The following is a 7,671-nucleotide window of genomic DNA, read 5'->3' on the forward strand; positions in this document are numbered from 1 at the left end:
ATGCAGATTGTTTGAACTTACAATGTAACAATTGTAAACCACATTACTAAAAATGTCATCAGATGTTTGAATGAGTTCTAGTCTATCAAATTATCTGAATAGATTTTAAAAAACGTGACACATATAAACAGTCCATCAAATGTGTAATTGACACATATAAACAGTCCATCTCTTGGCATCTGCACTTATAGATATATTGCAATATCAATCAAAGTTTAGAAGCACATCAGTAGTAGTAAAAGTGTCTGCATCACACATTTGAATGGAGTAATTGTCTATCAAATTATCAGAATCGATGTCGAAAAACTTGACAAATGTTGCCAGTGCATGTCATGCATCTGAACCTGTAATTGACACATATAAACAGTCCATCTCTTAGCATCTGCACTTATAGATATATTGCAATATCAAAGTTTAGAACCACGTCAGTAGTAATAAAAGTGTTTGCATCACACATTTGAATGGAGTAATTGTCTATCAAATTATCAGAATCGATTTCGAAAAACTTGACAAATGTTACCAGTGCATGTCATGCATCTGAACCTGTAATTGACACATATAAACAGTCCATCTCTTGGCATCTGCACTTATAGATATATTGCGATATCAAAGTTTAGAAGCACATCAGTAGTAGTAAAAGTGTCTGCATCACACTTTTGAATGGAGTAATTATCAGAATTTATTTAGAAAAACGTGACAAATGTTACCAGTGCATCTCATGCGTCTGAACCTGTAATTGCTATGTAAATAAACAGAGCTTATAAAGTTTGATGTGGTGAAAATTTCCGTCTTGCATTAGTTCACTTGTTGTTAAAGATCTGTTGGTCACTATTTGGGACTTTCCAGTGGTGCTCCTTGCAAAGAGCCCAAACAAATTCTGTAGAATAAATATAAAAGTGGTTATATTAAAGATATATATTAACAGTTGGGAACAGTCAGGTCAATTAATTTCTGTCATGAGCATTTCCTTCTGTCAGTGTCCTCACAGTTCCATTTACCACCTGCACCCCACTGACTAAAAATACTACAGCAACACCTTTGATTTCCCCTTAAGCCCCCTTCAGTGTTGTTGGTTACTGTGGAGTACATACGGGACGTTGCTATACTGGAAAGTATCCTTTTATCACTTTCACCGGATAAAAAAGAAGAAATACACCAAGGTTAACTAGTTCAATATATAAAATACATCCAAACATACCTCTGCAAGCAGAAACTTTCTCTTCATTCAAGCCTCTATCCTTTGAATTCTTTCTTTGGCCAGCTCCTTTGCTGTTTGCCAATTCTTGATCGTTGAATACCATAGATATGACTCTGTTTAGTACAAATGCTCCTGGATCACTTGAAGTTGGTGCTCTTGCAATTAAATTATAAAGTTGGCCAGCATCTACCAAGATATTGTTGTATCGAAGAGTATTTTTTTGGGTCCTTGATGAGTTGTATAAGTCGCCCTTGCCTGGATTCTAAAAATGCACTGCCCATCTCTTCAGAGGAGTTGGTTTCTTCCTGCATTGAAAGAATGGAGATGGATTAGAGATACAAACACATGAAATTGCCCTTGATATGAAATTAACATTAATAACATGAGTCTTCACAGTAGGGTGCAACAACTCTTGTTTAATGCCCCAAGTAACATTTCCAAAAATTATCATGAGATAGAGAGAGAGCGAGAGAGAAAGAGACATAGACATTTAGTGCGAGTGTTAGAGAGAGAGAGAGAGAGAGAGAGAGAGAGAGAGAGAGAGAAAGAGAGAGAGAGATAGAGGGATCAAGAATGAGGCCCTGATGTACGACCCTATTTTGCATGTGCAAACTGGTTTGTGACCCGTTTACGCATGTAAAATCTAATAGGGCAGTGTACCAATCCGTGTTTAGTGAGTCACATTTTATTGCTACTCGCTAAGTAGCAATTGAGAGTTGCTATTAGGAAGGGGTGTTCCAAGGGCGACCCTTCCTAATAGCGAGTCGGAGGCCTATGTAAGAATGTTTTTGCAACCGCAACATGCGTTGATAACAGTTTGAGCGTCATCCGAGTGCTGGGCCCACCCCCATAGGAATTTCAACACTACCTTCCCTTCAAAAAATGTAAACAAAAACGTTTAATTTTTATTTTTTTAAATGCAGCCCATTTTCCTTTAAGGAAAACAGACTACATTAAAAAAACCAACAACAAAAACGCTTTGTTGAAAAGAAGTCCCCAGATATGGAGGTTTGCTGATCCAAGCAGGCCAACATACCTGGGAGGGCCAGCAATTCCCCTGGTGTCGCAAATTGAATATTGATGAGGAATGCAATTAGCGAACCCATTGGGAATCGCAAACAGTGTCTGACACTGTTGTTAGTGTTATTTAGTGACTCACAATGGAGCGCAATTTGCTATTCGATAAATGCAATTGTTGTACATCTTGCCCTTAGAGAGATAAAGATAGAGAGCTATGCAACACCACCATACACATATTAATTTTAGGAAACTGATAGCAAGTGTTTTTGTAGGTGTGAATATGAATTTACATATATCAGGGGTGATAGAATGGCAGTATAGCAACAATTTACACTAAGTTTCAGATGACATCATACACCGTGGGCTGAGTGGTGTAAAAATATCAGCTATAGTGTATTTAGACTGTTGCAGCTCCATGATAGTCTGATCTTCAATGGAGATGCGAACATGCCAATATTAATAAAATAATAAAAAAATTGTTAAAAAAAAAAAAGACTACACAGTTTGTTTCTGCATATAAATCTGCTGAAACTATCCAGGAGGATATAAAATGTGGTTGACTAATGGGTAGTGGAATGAAAATGGGGGTAAAATGCTATAAGCGCGCAGGGAAAACAAAGTGAAATATCCATGCATATGACTTTTTAAAAATTTGGCGCATATCATTTTAAATTCTAAACAGCAAGTGGAAACATACAGTACAAATAACTGATCAATTATCAAAGAACAAACTTACATTCGTTTCTGAAAGGATATTCAGGAGACCTCTAATAGCCTTTGTCACCACTGGGAGATCTTTTAGGTCAATCCCAAGTGCTGCAAAAAAGCAAATATATGTATTTTAAAAGTATATTGCTTTTATTTCATCAATCGTTTGATAGTTTAAGTTGTCATATACAAAAGAAGACTTTAAACTTACCAGCCATCACATCAACACGGTTTATATTTGTTTGCAAATTTGTTATATTGGTTTCTCTGTGATCTTTATTGTACACATTAGGTCTTGCCTCACTGTGGTCAGACTGTTCATAATGGTTGTCAAAATCATCTTCATTAGATTGATAATTGCCGAGATTTTCTCATATCTGATCCTCACCATTGCCTATGTTAATAGATTTATTGATGGTTGCAATTAGCGATTCTTGAATCTGCTGTGGCCTGTATTCAGAATTAATTTGTTGTGCCAGTACACAGGATTGAAGTTGGTTTTCTGGATGCACAGATGATCGATAGGATGTATTACTTTGTGATGGTTGGAGTGGTTGTGAATTACCATGGGGCCAATCTTTTTGGCTATGATACGTAGGTTCTGATCCACTATATTGTGTTATTTCATCATTGACTCTTGGCACATATCTTGAAGATGAGACAGATGTCATAGCAGCTGAGTCATTTAATAAATAATTGTTGTTTGACGATGTTGTAGGTGATGACATGGTGCAATGTAATTCTATCTGATTTAATTCTGCACATTGATTATCAATATTGAGTAAGTCCCTTGCAGAACCATGTATACTTCCTGACTGATGGACAGTTACTTGAGTGAAAGAGAGACTGTTAGACGCTGTTAGACCTGGCACCTTGGCGTGAGTCTCCCTTCCTCTTTTTGCTGATGTGCCTCTGATGTTTTGCTGGTGTTTGATGCTCAGGGCACTGCGCCACGGCCGTTCCGTGCCGCAGTGCAAGTGCTCCCAATATAAAGTGTATATGAAATTGATTTCCATGATTGGCTTATTTGGTTTACTGTCAGTCCCCAGTAACGTGCACGAGGAGTGCCGGGGCTTGTAGATACAAATGCTGCTGGTGGGCTTGCAGCGCTGGTTGCGCCACCCACGGAAGCGGCCTCGTAAGATGTGTCTCGGGTCCGCCATTGCTGACCCGGCGTACAGTTTCGTACTGCACGCTGATTGCGCAAGTGCCCACACTTGCCAGTCCCTGAACCTTTCCTCACCTCCATATCAGTCGCCCCTATGGTAGGCCTACGGGCAGGGTGCATTGCGAGCGTAAGGTAGGACAAGCCTCGAGCGTGGCATGTCCTAGTAGTGAATTACCGCCCTTTTGGTTCTTCACTATTGAAGGGCTACCTGTTCTCTTAGGCCAGACGAGCTGTCGGAGCTATTACACGCTATAGTCCTGGCAGGCTCTGGGAACACGGTAGCAGGTCAAGTTTAGTATGCCTGAACTCAGAATAGTAAAATACTTCCTTCAGTAAGGTTTATTGTAATATCATGTGTTTGCAAACGCTACTTTTAGAAAGTTAGCCTTTGCTCGCCTAACTGTTCAACCGCCTCTGCCAGGATGTGTATCGGCTGTCTGGGTTTGTGTGAGTGACAGGGCTGGGAGATTCCCGGGGATAGTCGGGTGATTCAGGTGGTGAATAGAGTACTTACACCAGGATGGGTGGGCGGAGTAGTCCTTGACTCTGAATAGGGTTGTGCTCCTCCACCACAATGCTGGCTCCACCACCCCGCAGAGCGTCTGATGTCTCTGCCCTGAACCCTGAAAGAAGACGGCAGAATCCTGTCAACAAAGTGCTCCAGAACTGGGTTGAACCAGGCTCAGGCCCCCTGGCCTGCAAAGACAAAAGAATCGCAGTATAAATATAGGAGCTCCGCTCCTTACAAATCAGATCCAGTTTTGACCACGACGAACCTCTGCCTGACTAGAAGGACCAAGAGAAGCTGAAGGACGGAAACCAGTCTGTATCCGGTTAGACTGGCCTGCAGTGGTGCCTTGCTGAGAACGGAGAGGGAAGGACCAGAAAGGACTTTGTAGACGTGTGCCTGAAACGATCTCCAAGGGCTTGATCGAGAGCTTGCCCCCTGAACGGAACCCCAGGACCATTGGGTTCTATCTGCTTGTGCCCGTCTGCTGTTGGGCCTCAGTACTTATTCCCTCGCCAGAGTTGTGACTCGGGTGCCTTCGCCCCCTCCCAGGTCGTGACAGCTCGGACATCAACAACCACAAGTCCTAGTTCTCAAGGCAATTTTTAGTTACTGATCTGTGAACATCACTGGTTAGGCATTAATCACCCCAGAACACCTCTAACTATAGAGATTGTTAAGATGTCTCAGTCTATTGCCCTAATAAAAGGCAACCAAACTCTGATATACACATTTAAGACAACACAAGACCAACACTCACCAAAAAAGACAACAAAAAATGTGTGAAGAGCGAGATGGCACCTCACGGGCGCACCACCAATAGGACCCCTGGTTGGTACTCACCAGGATGGCCCTGTTCTCATCATTGGTGCCATCAAGCTTTAACGTAAACGTGTCTCAAACCCAAAAAAAGGAACAGTGAATGGTGCAGTGAACACAACTGATATGTGACAGAAACTAACAACATTCAACATATAACATACAAGTTACTGTGCAATCAGGACAATAAACTTTTACTCACATTCCTTTTTGCAAACAGTAAACACATAAACATAAAAAAGGAAGATGTGAATACTACCTATCGATTCTCACCCTACTTACAGCCGACATGTTTCATTGCCTTGGTTTTTATCAGGCAATATCCTCAGGGCAACTCAATTAAATGCCACTGCCAAAGACACTGTGCTTTGAGTGCCTTTAAGTAGCTTTGCCTCTCATACCATCCAAGAGGAGAACATTAAAACCAGGATAGCAGCCCCCATCGGTGAGCGTGCTCCTATCTCCCTTCAGTTCTGTAACGGTGGAGAATAGTCGTTCGGCGTCTCAGACGCCGAACGACTATTCTCCACCGTTACAGAACTGAAGGGAGATAGGAGCACGCTCCTGGTTTTAATGTTCTCCTCTTGGATGGTATGAGAGGCAAAGCTACTTAAAGGCACTCAAAGCACAGTGTCTTTGGCAGTGGCATTTAATTGAGTTGCCCTGAGGAAATTGCCTGATAAAAACCAAGGCAATGAAACATGTCGGCTGTAAGTAGGGTGTGAATCGATAGGTAGTATTCACATCTTCCTTTTTTATGTTTATGTGTTTACTGTTTGCAAAAAGGAATGTGAGTAAAAGTTTATTGTCCTGATTGCACAGTAACTTGTATGTTATATGTTGAATGTTGTTAGTTTCTGTCACATATAAGTTGTGTTCACTGCACCATTCACTGTTCCTTTTTTTGGGTTTGAGACACGTTTACGTTAAAGCTTGATGGCACCAATGATGAGAACAGGGCCATCCTGGTGAGTACCAACCAGGGGTCCCATTGGTGGTGCGCCCGTGAGGTGCCATCTCGCTCTTCACACATTTTTTGTTGTCTTTTTTGGTGATTGTTGGTCCTGTGTTGTCTTAAATGTGTATATCAGAGTTTGGTTGCCTTTTATTAGGGCAATAGACTGAGACATCTTAACAATCTCTATAGTTAGAGGTGTTCTGGGGTGATTAATGCCTAACCAGTGATGATCACAGATCAGTAACTAAAAATTGCCTTGAGAACTAGGACTTGTGGTTGTTGATGACTTATTGAGTGGAGGGCGTCCTAGTTCTGTCTTTCCCTCTAGACTCCTATTGTGTGTGTGCGCGTGACAGCTCGGAGCCTGGTCGCCCCGCCGTAGAGAGCCCCGCTCATCCCTGAGTCGCTCTCCACTTCAGTGCCGGGCCGCCTGCTCTTCTGTCACCTCGCCGCTAACGGAGCGCGATTGTGTACCTCTCATCTCTCCAGCCGGAATCTGCACGGAGAACATTTCCATAGCCTCGGACGGCCCGTATGTTGCAACGTACCCGACTGTCTCGCTTTGTCCTCCTGCATACCAAGGCTCGTGCCGCACCTCAAGAAAGGCCTCCCCCGTACAGTGGTACTGGAAGCCTGGTGCTGCACCCGTCTGCCCGAGAACGCAACGCCCCTCACGGATCCACGAGTACGACCCGGCGTGCTAAGAAGTAGTGCGTCCCGCAGGCCTGAACGGCGCCTCGCCCCGTGAGCTGCATCGATCCCGGATCGCCGCAACCCTCCACAGTCCTGCTCCCCGTCTCGCTCCTCGAGGGGGACCGAGCCGGAGAGATCCTCTGGAGAACCGTCGGCCTCAGCCCTCACCAGCTGTGCCTGAAACACCTCGGACTTCCACAGCAAGGTACATTTGAACTCCGGCCTGAGTTCATATCGGATCCAGGGTCCGCAACATTCTTATTTCCCTGTCTTCGTACCTTGCCGAACAACGAACATTGAAAGACTAAGTTTGCCTATTGTAATCTGGTGGCCCCCATTCGCTAAATGTTATTGTTGGTCTTGTGATAATTCTGCTTGAATATATCTTTTATATAAAGTATACGTATTTTTGATACAACCAATTGACTGGTGTCCATTTGTGGTGGGTCAGTGGGTTTACTGTGTGTGGTCATAAATGCTTAACTTACTATCGCCCTGAAGATTAGCCTTGTCTGCTCGCGCCACGTTGCCTAGAGGGTGAGCAGGGGTTATTCGAAGGAGTAGTTCCCTTGCCCTGACGATTGGGTCTCAGGGTCCCT

The sequence above is a fragment of the Lissotriton helveticus genome, chromosome 8 (genome assembly GCF_964261635.1).
Source record: "Lissotriton helveticus chromosome 8, aLisHel1.1, whole genome shotgun sequence".
In the NCBI taxonomy this organism is placed as follows: domain Eukaryota; kingdom Metazoa; phylum Chordata; class Amphibia; order Caudata; family Salamandridae; genus Lissotriton; species Lissotriton helveticus.